Source organism: Hyalella azteca, unplaced genomic scaffold (genome assembly GCF_000764305.2).
Source record: "Hyalella azteca isolate HAZT.00-mixed unplaced genomic scaffold, Hazt_2.0.2 contig7890, whole genome shotgun sequence".
Lineage (NCBI taxonomy): Eukaryota > Metazoa > Arthropoda > Malacostraca > Amphipoda > Hyalellidae > Hyalella > Hyalella azteca.
The window spans coordinates 77135-101675 of NW_025937999.1; the positions used below are offsets into that span (position 1 = coordinate 77135).

The following is a 24541-nucleotide window of genomic DNA, read 5'->3' on the forward strand; positions in this document are numbered from 1 at the left end:
CTGCAGTGCAACACGCCGAGTCTGCAGTGCAACACGCCGAGTCTGCGGTGCAACACGCCGAGTCTGCGGTGCAACACGCCGAGTCTGCAGTGCAACACGCCGAGTCTGTGGTGCAGGATCAAGCCACTCTCAGCCACAGGCTCGTCTCCAGACACGCGTGTGTGGCCGGGCAATTATTCAGCCACGCTTGCTTCGCCACAAACGCCCCAAAATAAGCAATTGTTTAATCCGTAGACCACCCATAGTACGAATCTTCTTCGGCCCTCGGCTGGCCGACGGTGAATCGGCCATAAATATGCCAAGATATTCCCATGGGCAGAGGCTGCGTAATCTGAGCAGATCAATCGCCGCCGAGCAGACATTTTGACCAGTTTTTTCTGGTGTCTGGTGACACGAGCCTAACCTACACTTGTAGCAGGGGCATTACAGGCGGCTGAAGAGCGGCCAGCTTTAGGCTGCCTATAAGTCCTCCGAAAACCTCAATATTGCTATAACTTTGCAGTTATACCACAAAAACAAAATCCATAGTCGTGACATTCATGACGATCATCGTAGAGCTTGTAGTAATTGCGGAACTTATTATTATTGATTAAGTTTGGCTCAGCGCAGAAATATTTGGGAATACTGGCATACACAAATACACAAGATGACACAATCACACAAGACGACACAATCACACAAGACACAATCACACAAGAAATAATCACACAAGAACAACACATGTACTCCACCTATAACGCTGTGTGCAGACATCCACTTGGTCACCGTATAGCACAGATGGTCGCGTCTACGTCGTAGTTGCGCTGCACGGAACTCCTTACAAAACTCTTGCCAGCACAATTGACTGTAAAGACCTACGTGAGTACGTAGTCTTATCAGGTACCCAATTATAACTCCCTGGAGAATACATTGGAGACAATCAAGCTAGCGGCAATGCCAGCATTCGTTAAGAAGTCTATTGTACGTCGAGCCAACAAATGCCTTAGCTTGCCCAATCATTGCAAAGCGAGAATACAAAGAAAATGCGCAGTATTTAATATGAGCCGTGATTATTTCAGCATTTGTTCCCTCAAGACGCAAGCTGCTGGACAGGCTCACAATTTTAATCGTTCAGCAATCCCTCAAGAAGGGAGATTCAAGCGCTTAAAACAACGGATGTTCAAAGAAACATTTTTCGTGGTCGAAAGTTCTACGACAGTTTTACATTATTTTTTGATACTAGATAGTTTGGAGGAAAAAATTAGACTTAAATAGAGGAAAGACGGTTTGATAATTATAACCAATCATCACAGTAACGAGAAAGCAAATCGCTCAACGGCAATGTGACGAACTAATCTTGTATAATAGCTAATTAATCGCGTCACTCAAAGTTCGGATGGTCTAATTGTCACGTCCACCAATGACCGGAAATTAAATGCAACTTCCCTATTGGTTTTATCAGCAAGAGCTTGGACTGAGCGGATAGTTACTCGAACAAACGTTTTAAGTTTATTAAAGATAAACGGCAAATAAATATAAACAAATAACACTAATGACTTACAGAGGTGCGGCATATGAAACGAACTAACAAATTAAATGCGGAGGAAGTTAAAGTGCGATGAGAGCAAAATGCGAGGAGAGAGCTGGAGCATTGAGATCTGAGAAAACGCACGATCCTACAACAGAAAACAAAGTAAATATCTACGCATGACAAGTCGTTATATACACAAAAATCACGATATTCCATCAAGTATTCCAAGCTAGATTTCACCACCAAAGCAGCAACTTACCCTGGCGTCTGAGTCAAAATCGTATAAGAGAGGAACCAGGACGCAAGTCGGGATCGGCATAGTATCTGACGGCTATAATCAATTTAACACCGACGTCAGAGTCGGTCCTACTTAAACTTCGTAGTCTGACATACAGTAGTGGGAAATTTGCAGCGACACTTCATTACAGGCGAAGTCACTTTATGAGCTAAAAATTTATTGGGCCTAATGATGGCCATTGAAAGTTAAATTAAAGTGTCCCCTTGGGTGAGGATCTCACTCTTATTGATTACTGGTAACTACTTATTAGTTACAGTGGGGAAAATAAATATTTAGTCAGTCACCAATTGTGCAAGTTCTCCCACTTAAAGAGATGAGAGAGGCCTGTAATTGACATCATAGGACCTCAACTATGAGAGACAAAATAGCTAAGTTTTTGTTTCGTCACTGCATAATACTTGGTTTTAAAGTCCTCTTTGACCACGTAAGAGCTTACGAAAGTCTAACGATCAGCAACATGACCACGTGTGTGGAGCTAGTGAGACTCGTCGAGGTCTGCGTCTATGCAGACCATTTTTGTTGAGACAACGCTGTTTGGTACGCTGACTCACGCTTGTTCCCTCTCTGGCTAATTTATAGACAATGTTCTTCAACACCTCTCTTTCATTCATATTTACCTCACGACACAGTTTTTTAACTGATAGTTCCGAAAGTTTTGGCTTCCATCCTCATCCAGTGCCAAACGTGTGAGCAGTACCAAACTCTATAAATTAACTAATTCTTTATCACCGACAGTACGGTGGATCTTAGAATATTCAGGGGTTTCGAGATGCACCCATAACCATTGCCAGATTTGTGGAGGTCAATCATTTTGCTGCTCAAATCCACACTGAGCTCCTTCATCTTGTCCATCTTGGAGTTTGCAGTCAAATGTCAGGACCCGACACCTCTTGAATGACGTCACCGATTATATTGTCCAACGGGATAATTTCCGAACGGATAGCACTGCGAATCTCATCAAAAACTATAGAAAAAGACTGCTGGAGGAAATCAATATGGAAGGACATGCCATAGATTATTATTATTGCAACAATGTTAGCATTTTCCAACTTTACGAACAATTGTGTCTGAAGGTGTTGGGAATTTATGCACGTTAAAACGTTTTGAAATTAAATTTTGTTCTGAAAATGTAGTGTTATTTTTCCTATTGCATACTACATAGGTCAATCAAATCTTAGGCTCAAAAATTCATTATTTTTGGAGCTATTCAAGAAAACATTGAAGAGAATGGGGTATAACGAATAATTTAGTCGCTACCTGTATCTTATGATAATTTAATTGTCAGTCCCCCCACAAACATTATCGATGATTAATGTTATATCATCAGTTCCCTAATATATAAGCTATACTGATGACTAATGATCAATTATCAATTTACTCTGCCGTTTTACTGATGACTAATGATAAGTTACAAGTTCTCTCTTTATACGCTCTGATGATAACTTTACATAACTTATCAGTTAACTGAGACGTCATACAGAAGACCAGGGATCCATTATATTAAGATTTCACGCAATGGACGATCAATGATGAGTCTCATCTGATGAAGCAATGCTTCTTTACATAAATGAAGTTCTGATTTATCAGTGACGTTTACTGCACCCAAACTCATCACAACGAGCTTATTTATCAGTGATGTTCACAGCACACAAACTCATCACAACAACGAGCGTATTTATCACTCATATCTGTGAAACAAGCACTGCAATATGCATTAAAATAATATAAGATTCGAAGAAGGAACATTTAAGCTAATGCTCGTAAATTTAACTGATCTATGTTGCACGTCCAAAAGCATTCCCAATTTAATGTCGCAAAACTCTTCAGCTGCAGGGCAAATCATGATTATATAAGTTGGGATAAAAGAATTCATCGTTATGACGCGTTGAGTTGAGTTAGGACAAATAAAGTTTTGTTTAGATAGGTTACGCTGGGTCGGGCTAATGAATTGAGTTAACTCAGGTTGATTTAATTAAAGGCAATTTGTGTTTTATCACAATACGAACTTTATTTGATTTCTCGTTTAATAAAAACATCGAAGTAATTAATATTTTTGTCCATATACGTACAGCACTTATCCAGCGTCGGAAAACTATCGGTCATGCTGTGGCCACCCATGATGGAGCTGCTACCAATGATACCGGCGCTGCAGTTCAGGGTAATATCAGTAAGAGGATACGACGCCATAACAATACCGGCGCTGCAGTTCAGGGTAATATCAGTAAGAGGATACGACGCCATAACAATACCGGCGCTGCAGTTCAGGGTAATATCAGTAAGAGGATACGACGCCATAACATTACCGGCGCTGCAGTTCAGGGTAATATCAGCACATGTTGCAGTGCCATAAAAACATGGAAAAACGTAAATTTCATTGTTAAATAGAACACCACTTTCGCAAGAATTCCATTTGAACGGCAATAGTTCAGGGAATCATCCCCGGATGTTTTATCGTCGACGGAAATTTCTCGCAAAAGCTGCAATAATATAATTAATGAAAAACACATATAAGTACTGACCTGTATGTTGCCCATCGCTGCTTTTCTCTGATTACCGCAGACAAAAGCTTCAACTTCACGCTTCTTTCTTGAGCCACTGAAGACTGCGAAGTAATTACAAGGACGTAAGTTGTTCACAACTCGTTAGATGAGTCAAGCTGACTCAGAAAATGCACTAGCACAGCAGAGGGGAGACTTTTCAGCTGCTGAGGAGCGAGTGTAGAAGATAACTTTGTGGCAGGAATTGTGAGTGATTTGTGACGTTGATGTTTCGATTAACTCAAGTTTATTGCAAAAGTTAAGTTGGCCTCTGGGATATTGGATGACTAGGAGAGTGCAGATGCTGAGATCTCGAATGTCACCGCTGAAGTGATGGTTGTGAACAGCTGAGCTAACCACCAAAGCAGATATCAGGTGACGATCTCAGATGAAACTTTAGCACTAAAGATCTCGGATTGAAGGGCGGAAGAACAGACGCGAATGGATGGAACAAGAGTAGATGGATTGAACAAGAGAAGCGGCGGTTGTGGACGACGAAGCAAACGAACAAGGCAGAGGCCGAGAACGGGTCGACGCGCTCACGGTCGTGATGGGTATGGGCAAGCTCGGCACGCTTAGGCTTTCCACACATGGACTCGCGCCACACGCCGCCGCCGACCAATCCACTTGCTGGACCGGCGTGCGCAGCGCTGTGCTTCCCTGCACTCTCCTCCTCCACCTCATCCTGGTCCTCTCGTCCCTGATGCTGATACAACTCCTCCACCTCATCCTGGTCCTCTAGTCTCTGATGCTGATACAACTCCTCCACCTCATCCTGGTCCTCTCGTCTCTGATGCTGATACAACTCCTCCACCTCATCCTGGTCCTCTCGTCTCTGATGCTGATACAACTCTTCCACCTATCGTGTCTAATGCTCCTTTTACTCTTGATGTCCTCTATCCCCTCGCATCCGTAATGCTCATCCTGCTCATAATGCTCATTTACCTCCTCATATATAGTCTTAAACCTTCCACTAAAATTTCAATTTTTCTCACTCTCCTTTACTATACTTACTATCTCACTCTCCTATACTTCCGACTCCTCAGCACTTCTTCCTCGTCTTGCCTCTTGGCTCTTCGGTTTCACTCACCAGCTGCAACTTCATCTCCTTCATCTGCGTACACATTCCAGTAGGGCTACTCCATGTAAATGCCTTGTCTTAATAAGTGCACATTCTTCTCTATATGTACACCCCATAAAGAGTGCTTATATACCACATTCTTTATAAAGTACACCTAATGAAAAATACTCCCAACAGGTACTTATTCTTCTCTGAATTGATACACTCCACTTAAGACCCAAGCCATACTAGGTCACATTCATTTTTAAGTGTACCTCTTAAAGCGTACCACCACCAGGTACATATTCATCTCAAAGATATACCTCATGAAATGTTTTCACCCTTACCCACCACACTCGCTGGAAGAAGACACCCCTACAAGACACAGCCCAAATTATAGGTCCTTACCCTCTTACCCTCACACGCAACAATCCTCTCAATTCATGGGTGGATCCGGACGGACTAAATTATATAAAATAAATAAGAAATAAATTCACTTGTCTGTTGTGATTGTCGTTTCAGTCTCTAACCTGCCTAAAACGTATCTTAATGTAGCTATAAGTAAACGATACGTTCGCAACTTTAATTAATTAGTCTGATCCGATGCAGTTATGGAGGAGTGATATGGGATTGATCCTTCCCACAGATAACTGCTTGAAATGTTTGAATTTGTTTCATCAGTAGCACAGAAATTTGCTGCATCAGTAACACAAAAATTTGCTGCATCAGTAACACAGAAATTTACTGAATTAGTAACACAGAAATTTACTGCATTAGTAACACAGAAATTTGCTGCATCAGTAACACAGAAATTTGTTGCATCAGTAACACAGAAATTTACTGCATAGAAATTTGCTGCATCAGTAACACAGAAATTTGCTGCATCAGTAACACAGAGGCACTAAGAATAATATTCCGCTAAGAACAGAGTGGTTAAAAGAGCAATACGGTATAAAGAATAAAACTGTCCACAGAATAATGCGGGAAAAAAGATTAGGGCTCTAAGCATAGTGCGATGCAAATAATTATACCGATCATGGGGTAATACGTTTTTAATAAATTTGGAGCTGCGAGGTACTGCGCTGCATTGACATTAATCTTTAAACTTTAGATACGTGATTTACTAGATTAACTTTAAAGATTATTACATTCTAGATTAACTTTAGAGGTTATTTAGAATTTTTTAAAGAAATATCATTTAGAAAATAAGTAGGAAATTTGCATTAAGTAAATTTTGCCGGTATGAAAAAGCGGTGTTAATAATTGCTTAATAATTTGTGTAATGCCTGCATGCATATTTGACTAATACTAATTTGTCCATCAATCCATTCAATTAATGAACTTGATATGGCTACCGACACTTCGTTATGAGAGCTTCACACATGTAAGTGCTCGCGTGGGAGTAACTCTTAACGATAAAGATTTTTGAAACACGTAACTTTTATTTATTTACGGCCTGTGTTGTAAATAAAAATGTTTGATGGTTATCGTTATGACCTTGTGATAAGTTTAGGACTTCGTAGTCCACGATCACGCTGATGCGCCGCCTTCTCACTTATGGTTGCATGTGATGTTGTAACTGTCTATACGTACCTAATATGTCATATGTTATTCAACTAAATCTTTTGTTCGACTTCAACGTAACAAAATTATATAAAATATTTCCATATTCATAAACCATATACAATTACGCCAGACAAATCAAATGGAACGGTATTAAAAAGAAAGATATAGTGCGTGACGAACCTGAAACTTGGTGCGAGAACGTGACAAGGGACCGCGATATATATGCCTTATGAGATGAGATACGCAACTTTCACTTGAACGTGGTGATGGCCAAAGAGCTCTACGTTGATCATCAAATCGGGATCAAAGTCTTCAATTGTCATGCTTGTTTTCAAACCTTTAGGGTATAGTTTTCTGATGCACTTGTGATAACGCTTGTATTTTTGAGCAGCGAACTTTGAGCTTCAGAAGGGTTCTAAGATCAATATTCATCTCAGCCTCAGGACAAGCGCTCAGAAGATATCCTCAACAAGACCCGAAGGCCTAATGCCTATAAGGCAGGTCCTTCTGTACTTTAGATAACGTCTGAAAAACATGCATCATGATTCGCGACCCATTTTAGAAGTGATATTGATCTTAATGCCTCTCAGAACAACACGTCTTTTCTTGTCAGGGCCAGTGTCGAAAATCTTTTTACATATTCTATTCTATTTTTCGTTAAACCCACGGTACAAGAATAACATTACCATACTTGGAGCGGTAATTTTTTTGCGGCTGCTCGAAACGAAGTACGAAGTGTTATACCCTCTCTGCACTTCATTTGAATTTTAAGAAAGATAATCGTTTTGTTTCTAAGGAAACAAGCTCTAATGTAACGTAGGTTTGAAGCAGGAGTTTAAAGTAGGTTTATCTTAGAACTTGCAGAGGTGACTTAAGCGGCTTGAAACACCACTTGAAGCATATATCATAACGCAGAAGTGGCCTAGGCAAAATCCTTTTAAACTCGCCATTGATGAGGGTTAGTCAATTTAAGCAGAGGGAATTCTAATTCCTCATTAAATTCATCATTCATCTTTTTCAAGTTGTTCACCAAATGTATCACATCTCCTTATTCATCTCTACCATAATATTCAGCATATTCACTCCATGCATCGCACTCTCTAAATTTCCCATGTTAAACATTTGCATCCAATTCGATATATCCATCACATTAATTTTATAAACGAAATCTATCATATTCATTATATTCACCTCATTCACCTGATATGTACATGCTCCTCAACCATGCAATAAATCAGTTATACTAGATTATATCATATTCGCCATATTCATTGCATTCATCACAGTGTTCAGCCCAACCACACACCAACATAATTCCAATCCTTCATTGTCCTATATTTGTTATTTGTATATGCACCAAGTTGACCTGATTAAACACACTCATATTCTTTACTTAATCAACTACATTTACTATACCTGCAACATGCATTGACATGATTCACCACATCCAACGAGTACATAAGTTTCAAGTTAATGTTCACAAGAATCACATTCACCTCAACAATTATCTTCACCTCGTTAATTGATTACATGCAGCAAATCCCCCGAATTAATCATCTTCACTATATTAATCCCATTGCTGATGATCACCACAAACATAACGTTGATCACATCGACCACAGTGGTTACTTCCACCACAATCATCACATTATTCACATGCTCTAAATTCAACACATCATGCATTTGACTTCTTTCATTACTCCCATCGGATTGACAACATGGATCACATTGGTCACGTTCACCATATAGATATAGACCACATTGATCCCATTGATCGCGTTGATAACATCGACCACATTGATTGCATCGACAACATTAATCTCAGTGATCACGTTGATAACATCGACCACATTGATCACATCGACAACATTAATCCCATTGATCGCGTTGATAACATCGACCACATTGATCACATTGACCATATTGATCACATTGGCCATATTGATCACACTGACCATATTGATCAAATTGACCACATTGATTACATTGACCACATTGACCACATTGATCACATTGACCATATTGATCACATTATCCCCGTTGACCACATTGATCACATCGACCATATTGATCACATTATCCCCGTTGATCACATTGACCACATTGATCACATTGAGGTGCTACGTGTCACAGGCAGCGCTGCGATGACCTCTCCTGATACGCAGGGCGGCATGACTCTCAGGACGCCCCCCGCTTGTGGCTTGAGACGAGGCTCATCGCTGGCCGCCTGTAAGCCGCCTATAATGCGCCGCCATTATGGATAAGGAACAGACAGCGGCAAGCCATCCATCTTCTTACGGAGGCATAAGCGCCCTAGAGGCGGTGACTTCAGCGTTGCTCGCAGATCAAGAAACTCTTGAGCGTTACCACTTGGAGCACCTCTTGAGCGCTGCAACGGCCACTTGGAGCACCTCTTGAGCGTTAAAACGACCACTTGGAGCACCTCTTGAGCGTTACCACGGCCACTTGGAGCACCTCTTGAGCGTTACCACGGCCACTTGGAGCACCTCTTGAGAGTTAAAACGGCCCTTCGAGAGCCTCGTGTGCGCTAACACGGCCCTTCAAGAGCCTCGTGTGCGTTACCACGGCCCTTCAAGAGCCTCGTGTGCGTTAACACGGCCCTTCAAGAGCCTCGTGTGCGTTACCACGGTCCTCCAAGAGCCTCGTGTGCGTTACCACGACCCTTCAAGAGCCTCGTGTGCGTTACCACGGCCCTCCAAGAGCCTCGTGTGCGTTACCACGGCCCTTCAAGAGCCTCGTGTGCGTTACCACGGCCCTTCAAGAGCCTCGTGTGCGTTACCACGGCCCTCCAAGAGCCTCGTGTGCGTTTCACGTTCTTGTCAGCCAAGCGTCGGCCATGTCCAATTAATGGTCAGCATTTCAGGCGACAGTTTATTCTGTTTTTAGGTTTTTTTCTGTTATTTAGGTCTGTTATTTAGGTTTTTGCTTTCAGTAGTTCAAGTAACTAACGTTGCAAATATTGATTTTTAATAAAAAGATTTCAGTGTTGATGCTTACATGCGCTAATAATGTAACTCGCGTGAATTATTATTTACTTGGTTGGTAGGAAACAAGTCCGGCGCAATATTGCTCCTCTTGTGGCAGTTAAGTGACTCATTAGTTTCGTTTTATCACGAGCTCATAAACACGTTGAGTGCGACACGATCCACCCGCCCTGTCAGATGGCCTAAAAACGGCCAATTCCGCGGATAAAAAAACCTATTTAATTCAAAATATACTAGTAAATTTGTAGGTTCCGGTGCAAAAATTAAATTTTCTTTTTTTCTGTACAGTTTAAAATTTAACGAGGTGGAACCGCAATCATAAATTTTTATCGACAAACGAAATTGAAATAAAAAACCAAATCGCGGAATTTGTCCGGAAAAAAGACGCTGCAACCCACCGCGCGTCGTTCTGCACTCAACGTGTTAGGTTAGGTTAGGCTAGGTTAGGTTAGGTTAGGTTAGGTTAGGTCAGGTTAGGTTAGGGCCAATGTGTCAATCATATCCCTAGTGTTATCAATGTTTCATTGTGCTCCATTGTTCATTACGCAATCAAGAATGCTTCAGAAATCCTAAACATTACGAAAATAATTACAATATCACAAATTGTGTCGTTAACTACAATCTGCTTGTAATACGAACGCACCATCACTCTCACGAAACCCACGATCTTCGTAAAGAAGCGATCACCATAACAATGACTGGGAACCCAGCCCATGGGTGTCGCAGGCGTCGTAGATACAGAGACTCCCAACATCTGCCATCAAAGACGCAATCTGTGCTCCGCTAAACTCAATCTGCGAAGCGTTCAGCCTGCAAATTAGCGTCAAAGGCCCGCATCTTCCTTCTATTTGCTATCCGCGGGCGCTGGGACAGGGAACTTCTTGAGCAGCGCCGCAGATTCCGTGAAATTTCTTCACGGTGATAGCGAGTATAGTTGCTCTAGGCACATGTACTCACTCTAGGAACATGTTCTCGCTCGAGGCACATGTTCTCGCTCGAGGCACATGTACTCGCTCGAGGCACATGTTCTCGCTCGAGGCACATGTACTCGCTCTGGGCACATGTACTCGCTCGAGGCACACATACTCGCTCTAGGCACATGTACTCGCTCGAGGCACATGTACTCGCTCTAGGCACATGTTCTCGCTCTAGGCACATGTACTCGCTCTAGGCACATGTACTCGCTCTAGGCACATGTACTCGCTCGAGGCACATGTACTCGCTCTAGGCACATGTACTCGCTCTAGGCACATGTACTCGCTCGAGGCACATGTACTCGCTCGAATACTGTGTTTTTTTACATGACAAAGGCAGATTTTGGTAAAATTTTCTACGATGATCGTAAGCGGCAGCTCGAGGCACACGAAAATGTTAAATTCAATATTTTGTGCGATTTTCCACCAAGGCCTTGCTTTTTTACAGGTTTATAACAGCTCGAGGCACGAATTGGGCGTTTTTAGACATGATCACAGATTTATAACAGTTTGTACTATAATCGCAACTGATGGTCTGCTAAAAGCACATAAACAGGAGGGAACATTCTGGAAAATTTTAATCTTCATCTTTTATTTTGTCCTATCATATTCATTAGTTGGTTTGAATCTACTTAGCTCAAGGATAAAGCATACTTAATCTGATTTAATATAAAACTAGTGATCAGCACCATATCTTATTGTTAGAATAATACCGCAGGTATATTGTTATTTCGGAACATGTAGCATTGGCTTGCACTATAATTGCGATGTAAAGGTACCATACATCAGACTCATCTGATTTAATAGCACCTTTAGGTCATGAGCAAATAACAATATAATTTTTACTTGTTACGCACAGTTGTTAACAACAATTTTTTAAACAGTAAGCAATTTTTACTTGTTACTTCACAGATTTCAATCTAGAGAATTCCCATCTAAAATCGAAGCCAAACCATAATCGTCCAAATGTTGAAGATTCGTCGGTAAAATAAAACTTTAAAAAGCCTCCACACACGACGCAGTGGCTGCTACTACAAGACTTTTCACCGTCGAGCTTCAGCTGCGCATGCAAAGGTTTCCAGAGAACTTGTACGTAGCGGTGTATAAATTCCTTGAAGTGGTGTACAAATTCCTTGAAGTGGTGTACAAATTCCTTGCAATGGTGTACAAATTCCTTGAAGTGGTGTACAAATTCCTCGTAGTGGTGTACAAATTCCTTGAAGTGGTGTACAAATTCCTCGCAGTGGTGTACAAATTCCTTGAAGTGGTGTACAAATTCCTCGAAGTGGTGTACAAATTCCTCGAAGTGGTGTACAAATTCCTTGCAGTGGTGTACAAATTCCTTGAAGTGGTGTACAAATACGTATAGTGTACGTAGTGGTGTACAAATTCCTCGTAGTGGTGTACAAATTCCTTGTAGTGCATGATGTACAAATACGTTGTGTACTTAGTGGTATCCAAATTCCTTCCTTGTGCACCGTGTGGTGTACAAGGAAGGATATTGCAGTAAGTGTTAACTAAGACGACCTCGCTACTTACATTGGCTTTGTAGCCATCGGTTATAGTCTTCACGCTAACTGGATAAGCTCTTTAATGGCTATCATAGCTCCAGCCACAACACCACAGCAAGTATATATCGTCAGTCAGACGCCCTCTATAGGAATTGCGAGAAGTTTGTGTTACGTTGTCCTGTAATGATATCAACGTCCTTTGTAATCCCCGCATTGTAATTGCATGTTCATAAATCCCAACATTATAATTTCTTGATAATCCTCGTAAAATTTGAATGTCAGTAAATTAAGGTATGCATGCATCTTATCCGTAGAAAGTTGCATCAGCACTATTATTGTGTTGCATCAGCACTATTATTGTGTTACATCAGCACTATTATTGTGTTGCATCAGCACTATTATTGTGTTGCATCAGCGCTGTTAGAGTGTTATATCAGCACTGTCATTGTGCTGCATCAACATTATTATTGTGTTATATATTTCACAAAAATATAAGCAAAATTACTTGTTATAGGCAATCGAACCCTCAATAAATGGACACTACTACACCATGCTGAGCTACAGAGCCTCATCTGTCAGTCGATACACGTTTAGTATTATCATTTATTTATTTTGACTATTATGTCATCTGCAATATCATAACTTCGTTCACAACCATGCTGTTATCATATGAGTACATCTTGTTATTTTTCACAATAAGGTTGACATCCTTCAATTTGACGCCGTTATTCCTCACGATTGTTTTACAAGTTCTTACTTACTTGGTTATTTTAATTTGTCATCAAATACCATCAACAATCATCATGATATCAATCATCATAATCTTAGAATATTCTTCCTGTCCGATACAATTTCACGATCGTGAATGAGATCTTTCATGATCAATTTCGGTATCCGGGATCATGAATGAGATCCTTAATTCACTATCAAGTTGGGACTTCGAGATCATAAATAATTGAGATCCTTCATCAACAATTTGGGACTTCGAGATCGGAATTAAGATCCTTTTCTATCAAGTTGGGACTTCGAGTTCATAATTGAGATCCTTCTCTATCAAGTTGGGACATCGAGATCATAATTGAGATCCTTCTCTGTCAAATTTGAACTTCGAGATCATAATTGAGATCCTTCACTATCAAGTTGGGACTTCGAGATCATAATTGAGATCCTTCACTATCAAGTTGGGACTTCGAGATCATAATTGAGATCCTTCACTATCAAGTTGGGACATCGAGATCATAATTGAGATCCTTCACTATCAAGTTGGGACATCGAGATCATAATTGAGATCCTTCATTGTCGTATATTGAGATTATTCCTCACGCTAGACTTCACAATTTTGTCCCTAATCTCTCACATGGTTAAGTGGGGACTTCGCCATCATGTTATCGATGACTCAGGATCCCGTTGCAACTTGAAGATCATGTCGAGGACGGTTGACTTAGAGATCTTGTCTTGATAAGCAATTAATTAACACCTGCCGGCCTTCATTGGCAGGGCGCTTGCCAATGAAGGCAAGCGCCAATGAAGGCTATAGTGTCACTGAGAGCGGCAAGCTTGCGGTCGCTTGCTTGGCCTGCCGAGTTACTGAGTGAATGACATGCGTGTTCGACTGACTCATGCAGCTGGGTTAGCTAAAAATAATTTCGTAATTTCATCATTTTAAATGAAATGGAAAACTAAGCTTAAGTAGAATATCTGCTGTCTCGTTAACACTGTTGAGAATCTCAATGGATGGTCAGGTGGCCACCATCGTGTATATCCGTTGAATGGGAGTTTTTCAACCGGCAGGTGAAACGACTCAAGTTTGAAACTTTTTAAAAGAATAACTTCAGTAGCTGAACCGGAAATTTTAACAGCAAACGCAATTCAGCGCCGGACTTCTCATTACGGTCAGGCATGAGTAACTTCACAATGCCTATTTTAAGGGGCTTCAGCCCCCAAAATATTCTTAAAACTCCTGAATAATTTTTTCGTTTATCAAAAGTAATATTTTTCAATAAAATGCCGACGAATTGAAAATTATTTTGTACAAAATTGCCTGCGCGTATAGCCGGCACAGAGACAAAATATATATAATGCGGGACTGCAATACCTAAAATATTTAGAGAATAATATCTTACGGCATTTATTAATTAAAATGGAAGTATGTTGGATCAGTGACATATTTTCAGGATAGGATTGATATTTCCCTTGTCATCATATTTAATTTGTAGTCAAGCTGGCTAGACGAAATTCATTCCATATGCTGCACTATTGCGCGTTTGTTGTTTGTTTCAGTGCTTGAGCGGCTTAATTTAATCCCGCACTGAGTGTAAAGGATATGGAATCGCTTTAAGAAGCAACATTTGTCCACTAAGTTGCTCCCAATTTTGTAAAAACAATTAGAATTGAACATCTCAAGTGGACGCTTCTTTGGTTAGTCAGCAAGCGAGACAATAATTTGAACTGGGTCTCAGATTTGCGGTTAGATCGGCTGGCAGACGGTCTTAGATATTACCGCGGCTTGGTTTATCTAATTTCATTTGCGGTATATAATTCGATTATTTACCAACACGTACGATGCTTGCAGTTCGTCTGCTGGCGATGTCAACAGTTCACGCAAGCTTCGGCTCGCTTATTTTCGGATCAGCTTGCTGCGCCGGAACGAAACTTTCATCCGCGCCCTGACATTACGCCGGACCTCGGACGCGTAATTCCAACGCGTTCATGTTATTCCGGAATATTTTTCAGAATATTTTTATTCCGGAATATATTCCGAAAAATACTGAGGCATATTTTACAATGCCATTATGTGGCAGGAAATTGAGCCTTCCAAACTACTGCATTTATATATTCCAGCTTTACATGAGTTTTGAGAAGAAAGTTATTTTATGTTTTTTTTTTGATGTATTGACAATTTTTCTCTTTAACGTGAGAAACTAAACGTTCTTGCGTAGCCTCATCGTCCATAGTTTAATATTCTTATGTGGTCATGTGCTTCTCCAAGATTTCTAGGACAATTTTGTTGTATGAGCCACCGTGTGTAATCGTATGTTTTTTATGGGGCATATTGGCACCATGATATATTGTGTCAATATTAATGGCATGCCCGATGATTAACCTGTTTCAAGCATTCTGTTAACTTGTTTTGCCAACAGTTCTTTGAAGACGATACCGTGAAACGACTTTAGGATGAAATGCTAATTAAAGCGGTCAAAAATGCCTAAGATTTCTTGTTTTGAAAACGCAAGGACTTACGTAATTGGGTCATTCCTATATATCAATGTTGTTGCCTTGTAGGACTATATTTTAATTGCAATAATAAGATCTCTGTTTCAGTGTAGATATTTTTTGGCAGTTTAAGAACAAATATGAGTATTACTTTAAGGGAAATATTTCGCTTGATATTAAAGCTTTCGACTCTGTCAATATAAAATTTTCAGTTTCTTTGTAATTGCACAGCATTTAAAACGATAAGTTGTAGTTGATTGAATTCAAATAGAGATAAATGATAGCTTTCAATTAATTGAATTGCATTCTAATAAATTGCAGCTTCTAATCACCAATGATTACAATTATAAAAGGAAGAAATTTTTTAAGCAATGAAGGTTTCATACAAAACAATACAATGGAAGAATAACAGCGATAATCACCAAAATACTGCCCTATGAGTATAGGAAATAGTGCTGGAGACTTGCGATGCGTGAGAGCTAGGCACCGTAGCGTGATCTGGTGCACTAGTTAGGCGGTTGAGGCGTCACGTTCTGGCCGTAAGTCAGGCGTGGTATCAGCGGCCATCAGCGCACCACTGCACTGCAGTACTTCACGCCGCGCTCGTGCTCTATGGAACACGCAATGCCATCATACCATCCACTCGTCTGCTGCTTCATAACCCTCACCTACCCATCTTGCTGTCACTCCTATACACTTATGAGATGTGGGATTATAGTTCTTGGTCAGGCTTCCCGGTGCATTAACTGATCTTCAATGCCTATTGAAATTGTTCGAGATCGTGGAGATATGAGACGATTATCCTAGTTACCCAGGAGCCTCGTGGAACCAGGCTGAGGCAGCCATCATTTCTTACTCTCCGCGCGTTGCATTATTGAAAGACTGTTATAAAATGACGCTGTTACTTCATTTGATCGTCATGGATACCAAAGAGATCTGAGAACGCAAAACGATTTGCATCCCGTCAATCAACGAAATTATCATTGTTTATACTTTTTTATTGGTTTAGTTTATATATTTCACAGGGATTAGCTTAGGAATAGACGTTATCCCAATTATATTCACCATTAAGACAGTAAGTTAGTAACTCATAATCGTACTCTGAAATTGCAAATCTCGCTGGCAATCACAAAAGGCTACATCAGTTTTTTATACTCATCTAGTTCATGATGAGATCAACGTGATGATCGTTATATTGTTAACGTTAGCGTTCAGCTTTGATCCCTCGACCGGAGTGAGAGGAGCTCTTCTCTCATGTAATCTCAACGGGACCAATGAGGGAGCAGAAGCAGCGAACGGTAGCAATTGGCACACACGTGCAGCCAATAGAAGAGAGAGAAGCGCGCTACTGTACAATCTATCCGAGCTACCGTCTGCCATTAAAATTGTGCTACTATTTATGGGATGGCCAGGTGGCCAACACCCATCCGATGGCTACCAACAAGCTTCAATAATCGTCCACCTAGCTGTAGCTCTAGCATGCATCCAAACACCGTGATATCGGGTAACAACTTTCCAATTAACATTGAACTGAAACATGATTGATAACTCGTATCTTAGATCATTAGATGTGTTAGAGCGTTATCTCGAGATCACTCTGTTGAGCAGTGTTGCGTAACACACCTTTTGCCCATAGATCGGATCCTAGCTCATGAAAAGGGCAATTCCGTCTTAGAATTTTGTGACTTGTTTTATTTGCCTCTATTTCTTCCTCTCTTTGTGTGCATATTTGCCATTGCATCTCCCTGCGCGCGTCTCATCTCATGCCCCTCCCTCCGAGGGGAGGGGGGGGGACCGAGGGGGAGCCCAGGTCCCGCGGGCTCTCAGGGCTGCCCCCAGTAAGCCCGGGGCTCTGACCCTCCTCCCTCAGTACCAAGACTACCCGCAATGACCAAAAATACTCCGTAATTCATCCTCGTCTCATCCCAACTATGCCCTCAGACTAAACCCACTCGCTCAAGACCACCCACTTACAGAATTAAACTCAAGAAAATTTACCTTAGACTCAATATTGACCGCTCACAAATCTTCCTGACCACAGTTATCGACCTAAACGCTCCATTTATCCGGCTGACACCACCACAGGTTTTTGCGCCGTTACTGACGATATCTCAGCAATAGACCGAATGACCTCCAAAAAACATGCATTCAATAAAATTAACTAAACACCAATCGTCTCTCCTGACCTAAGATCCAAACGCACAATATTTGACAGTCAGCTCGATTGAGATATAGGCGGACGAACCTCAACTGAGATCAAGGCCGAAATAACGCGATTGCAGAACTATAGATCCACATCCACGGAATGGTTAAAATCAAGTATGACACCCACGTCATCAAAATAATAACTGACACAACAATCGCCCAACGAATCTTAAACAAAGATCTTGCTATGTTCATCACCCCCTGCCAGTGTGAGTAAGAGAAATATATTCACATTCTGAAATGCAGAAAATTTTACAAATTCGAGGACCATCTTACCCCCTATGCACAGCCACCACACCATTCTGTTCAGAGTGCGCAGCCCATGACCATATTACACGCAAGGCTCCAACGACCACAAGAAATGTTTGAATTGCGGCCTCGACCATAGAACACTTGGTGCTAACTGCACCTATACAGCAAAAAATAATAATTCAAGGTCAAACCTCACAGGCAGATGCAGTTACACTTGCTTATATTGCCCGAAACAAATGCACACATATAGGTCCCTATATATATACTTCCCCACTCTCATCACCCACATGCAGAAGCACGACATGCCCAGATAGAGTAATCTATGATAACAAAGCATTCCACAATATGCGTCTCCAACCAGGACCATTAACACCTTCGGACCATATCCCATGCATGCAATTATTGCCACCATCTGGGCTAATCCAATATTAATTCCAATCCGACCACGTAAATCATTTCATAAAGCAAATTGGACCTCATATGCAATGACTCGCTCAAACATCACAAGTACCCTCATCGCCAGACCCAACACTATAGGTAAAATAGATGAACGGCAAAAATGGACACAGCTAGTACAAAATGCCACAGACCTTGCCTTAATTTCTAACACATCACACACCGGATGATTTCTGGCATAAAACTGAATCACGAAACACGCATAATACCAACACATACCTATAGCAACCCTTCACCATGCACGTACAAACTCATTAAATTGTCCACCATGCAATAGCGCTGTATAGACAATTCCACTCACTACGCTCTCAACAACAAACTGCTTACCTAAACCTACAATCAAAAATATGGCAAGACCTTTATAAAAGCACTTGAACTCAAAGAAGACACAAAATAATATGCGTTTAAAAATTACTTTTTAGAAACAACACTTCTGAATAATCCAGTGTCTTGGATGTTACACATGTACAATGAATTTCTAATTTTATTTTCAAATATTAAGAAAAATTGTTTACAAAATTGTTTTAAGATATCAAAATTTTGTAAATTTTCAAAATTATTTATTCTGTCAATTGATTCATGTATTGTCTCTGACTTTATGCAATTGTGCAAAATTTCAGATTAATTGGACAGGTTAAGTTATGTCATATATGGATTATAAGATTTGTAGCAGACGAAATTATTTTTTAATTTTTTTTAATAATGAAAAAAATTTTAATTTATAAAATTTTTTATTCTGTAAATTGATTCATGCGTTGTCTCCAACTTCACGCAAGTGTGCAAAATTTCAGATCGATTGGACAGGTAGAAGTGTGTTAAATATCGATTATAAGATTTGTAGCAGACAGACAGACAGACAGACAAACCAACAAGAAGTGAAGTTAAAGATAAGTGTTGTAAAAATTGATTTGAATTCCGCCAAACGAATGATAGGTTTCTACACGAAACATATAGCCCCAAACCTCAAGCACATTTACATTCAATTGGATACTCCACAACAAAAATTGACATCATCTAAGAACATGCATGGACAACATCGCACGTAGCCCACCACCACGTACCACACTGGAAAACTCCTGAGACTACATCGCTTAGACTTTCCCCCTATTACCATTCGACTACTCCAGCGATCGCTACAAACATTCAAACAAAAAGCCCCGGGTCCAACCGGCATCACCGCACTACAACTAAAACATCTCCCCCAGAACACGCTACAATTTTTACTCTACATATTGAATCAGTCAATCACCGCTGGGGACTTTCCCGATCCACTCAAACACGCCATAATGATTTTCATCTCAAAACCTAATACATCTCAGCATCAAGTCAAAGATAATAACCCCGTCTCCCTCCTGCAGATGCACGGAAAATACTCAACAATAGATTTTATAACCACCTCGAAAAAAACAACTTACTCAACCTCTCACAACACGAATTCAGAAAACAAAAAGGAACACACTCTGCATTAGCTACACTCTGCCAAACACTCTCCATCAACCTAGCTAGCACATAAACACAAAATAGATATAGTCACAAAAATATTCGACCGAATTTGACACACTGGACTTGCATATAAATTCACACAACTGAGCTTACACCCTTCATTTTCACGAACACTTATTAAATTTATTACAGAAACAACAGCTTCAATTAGAATAGGCAATTATAGGCTCCTCATTCCCACTACACACCGGAGTCCCCAATTAAGGAGCCTGTCTCTCACCCACACTCTACAGCTACCACACCCATGACATCTCCTACCTCTACCAAATGCCAACTGCATTGCATTCGCCGACTTTAATATCACACAGATCACAGCAGACAGGCACACAACAAACAGAACACGCAATCACACAGAAACACATTCGAGCAGAAATGAAAGATTGAAACAAACACGTCAAAATTCATGATAATAACTGATAATCTAAATCAGCAGGAAAATTACAACCGACATTTTTATCGATAACAAACACTCCAGAAGAAACCTCCAGAAACTTTACCGATTCGCCAACCTTCCCCCCAATCTAAAAGACATATTGTATATGGCATTTGTACGATCCTCACCTACCTACCCACCCATACCACTGCACACTCTGTCACGAACAGCAATCTCCCAAATAAAATGGATACTGAACAAAAAACTCAGATTCGTCACCAACACCCACCGGACTGACTTGATTTCCTCGAAAACACTCCACGAACAGGCCACATACCCGCAATCAACGTCGCCCTGCACGAATAAGCGCACAAAACCTGGAACACAATAGCCACATACATACCCGATCTCCTGCACGAACCAATATTCTCGTCCAACGCGGTACACAAATAACACCGACAATTCCAAAGCTCCAGGGGAGCGGCATTCGGCCTAAACCAACAGCCATCTACATATAACACCTACAACCAGTCCCTCACTTGTACATCACAGATGACTCTGCACCCAAACGACGCCTATCTCTACTCGTTCACACCACCTACACGACGGTCTACGCTGCACCTGGGCGGCAGTTGCAAGCCATCGCGTTCGGGTACGGTGACCCAAAATCCGACTCATGTTACCACAAAGACGCACCGAGCGCACCATCCGGTGCGCTCTAAAAACGCACCGTCCGGTTTTGCACACCGGATTTCAATAAAAGATCATCGAACTCAACCTCCACCCGTCCTTCACCAAAACACTCTCTGACTACCTTACAGACAGAACAGCATCCATATAAATAGGAAATCACATAGGTCCCCCACTACAACTCCATACAGGTGTTTCCAAGGGGCTTGTCTCTCCCCCACACTGTACACTAGTGTACAGCTTTTACACCCACGACCTCCCACCATCACTACCCAACACAGCCTATATATAGCCTTTGCAGATGACATAACACAAATAACCACAGGATATTACCCACACAACCACGAAGAAATATAAACACAACACGCCATACAACAGATCAACACCTTCGAAAACAAATCGCTCATAAGGACAAACACAAATAAATATAAAATTATACCCATCATTAGACGAAACACTTCCGATACCTTCATAGACAACATCCACAATCCATACAGGAACAAAGGAACAGTTTTAGGCTTACACTTCACTACACACGGCTTCAGCTCCAAAGTAGCGACTAGAAAAGCAATATCCCTCACGAATCTACACAAAATACACCGATTTTACCACCTCCCACCAAACATAAAATGCGCTTTATACCTTTCCTTTGTTAGATCATCCCTCATTTACCCCTCCTCCCCCCGATACCGTTACACAAACAATCAAAATCGTCCAAATCCAAACTGCAGACTGTACATAACAGAGCCCTCTGGTTTGTAACCAACACACACTGGTCCGACTTCACATCCTCCCAAACACAACACGAACACTGCGACATTCCTACAATAAGCACAGTCTTTCACCAACAAGCACGCAAAAGTGTGGAAAAAGATCTCGGAGTTTATGTCGACAAGGAGCTAAAATTTTCTAAGCATGTTGAAACGCAAGCTAACACATCCAACAAACTTCTTGGATTAATCAGACGCTCATACGAGTTCCTAGATGCAGAAGCGATGAAGCAGTTGTTTGTGGCTGTCGTGCGCCCGAATCCAGAGTTTGGGAACGTTGTGTGGTCACCGAGATTTGAAAAGGACAAAAATTTAATAGAGAATGTTCAAAGACGCGCAACAAGGATAATTCCAGGCTTGAAGGGCAAGTCCTATGAAGAAAGATTAAAGATTATGAAGCTTCCAAGCCTCAGTTATCGACGTCTGCGTGGGGACCTCATTCAAGTATACAAGTATACTCATGGAGTGAACAAGGCACGAAAAGGAAAAGAATCGGCGAAAGGCCACATCAGGCCTACACTGCAGCGCCGAGATCACTATGTTATGTTATGTTAAAACCTCATGGTTGAACTATATAAGTTTGACCCACGAGAAGTTCCGTCTTACCGATCAGCTTTCTTGTTACGTCACGTAGATCGAGAGACGTAAACAAATCCGTCATTTACATGACGGATTGGTTGACTGGTTTGATCGCATTTCGGTGATTGGTTAATGCCCGTGACGTCACTGAGATCATTTCCATGACGGATTGGTTGACTGGTTTGATCGCATTTCGGTGATTGGTTAATGCCCGTGACGTCACTGAGATCTGTGACGTCACAGGCAAACAACGAACTACAGCCTCAAAAATGGGCTTCTGATGGGTCAACCTTATACTAGTTCAACATGCAAAACCTGGTCACTATCAAAACATATGATCCCCAGGCCTCAGTTCTTCAATCAACTCACATTTCCCAACCCCAAACTCCATAGCAAGGCTGTACCGGTTATTCAAAAGCTCCAAATTACCCGCATTTGTGGTAAATTATAAATTGCTCACCGATAATCTCTTGAAATTTCCCACTAAATAATCTTTTATAACAATCTTCCGTAATAATACAGGGAATCTCATATGCTTTGTATCTGGCGCAGTGCGTTTGCATTTTGTCCTGCTTGTGCGGACAAGTCAATGTCCGAAACTGGGTGAACCAGCTTTAAATGATTCTTTGTCGAGCTGTTCGGAGCGGCGGTCGACACTTGAGTCTTGACTGTCTCTACAGTATGTGAAAAAGTAATGTGATGCAATAGAAATAGATCTACAGTTTTGTGCCGGCGCCCGGCAACAAATCAGTGTCTCCAGAAGCATTATACATACACATACTCAACGTCAACATTCATTAATTATTTCTCAAACTTCCTACACTGGTTGGTTCGCACTTCGCTGGTCGCTGTCCTTATTTTGTTTTTGTGCGAAATGCGAATGCTGTGGCCCGGTGGCCGTGCCATTTTCCTTTTGTTTGGTTTGCAATAACTATGCTTTTTTTGCTCCTGTAGGAAGTTAGACATATAGTTAAACTAATTTAAAAGTTTAGAGTGTATCATTCTAAGTAAATTAATATCGAAATAATCGAATTAATGTCTAACATAAAACATATTTCAAAGTTTAAATTTATTTTAAGTCAATATTAAATCAATTTTGAGTAAATCAATATTGAATCCTATAATATATCAAAGTTGTAAGAAATATGTGTGTTGATTGTTGAATCTCTATCAAGTTACAGGCTTACTGCTTACAGGCGTTACAGCTAATCTTATAAACTATTTTAAAGTTTCATCAAAGTATTTTAAATATATATTAGTATATACTATATAGTAATATGTAATATTTCAATTTTGCCAGAAATCAAAATGGGATGGTGCAATTCATGATGGCACTAGGGTCCATGGTCAGGAAGATGTGCCAGGTGCACGGGAATTTATTTTGTCATTTTAACGACCTGCGCGGTGCGCCGTACTATGCTGGTAAAAAAATGCGCCGTACGCCGTACTTTAGAAAGCTAAATAGTTCTACTATTTTAGTCGACAATATACGCGAGTATATTGACTACGCGAGTCGAACTGACAATAATAAAATGTAAGACATGTCCGGGTTACTTATGACTCTTCCGCTTGTCCGCCTTGTCAGATACGGAACGTATGGTAATTGTAAACTGCGGCTATTATACATACAAAATGTAAAGAGACGGTGTAGGTGTTCAGTGTTGCCATATGACTTTGGAGAAAATTTCTTCTAAAATAAAGTTCTAGACACGCGAACACATGCGCGAAGAGAATCAATTTTCATTACATTGCGCCAACTGTGCACAGCAATAGCTTAAAAAAAGTGAAAATGCACGGGAAAATTCACCAAAAACATACATCATCCTGAGTGTGGACTAGGGTAAATGCGGTAGCATAGTGGCAAAGCAGAGATTTTTTTAGACTCTCCCCTACAGTGTGGAAATCCAGAGGGGTAATATATTAACTGGTAAACATAGCAAATTGGAAAGCAGGACCTGGTAAACTGGTAAACATAGCAAATTGGAAACGTCCAGCACACTTCCACTTTCACTGAAATTCACTCCATCATCATCACTGAT

At 40.8% G+C, this 24541-nt stretch overlaps 1 long non-coding RNA gene across 2 annotated transcripts in view; it reads right to left on the minus strand.

The window, feature by feature from the left end:
- The window catches only part of LOC125178208, a 29584-nt gene extending 24669 nt beyond the window's left edge, over nucleotides 1-4915 (minus strand). The window contains exon 1 of one of the 2 annotated variants that reach the window (XR_007156824.1): nucleotides 4328-4915. This is a non-coding gene — a long non-coding RNA (uncharacterized LOC125178208). The remainder of the gene's footprint in view (nucleotides 1-4327) is intronic. The other variant, XR_007156823.1, reaches the window with a different exon arrangement.
- Between the last annotated feature and the right edge of the window lie 19626 nt (nucleotides 4916-24541).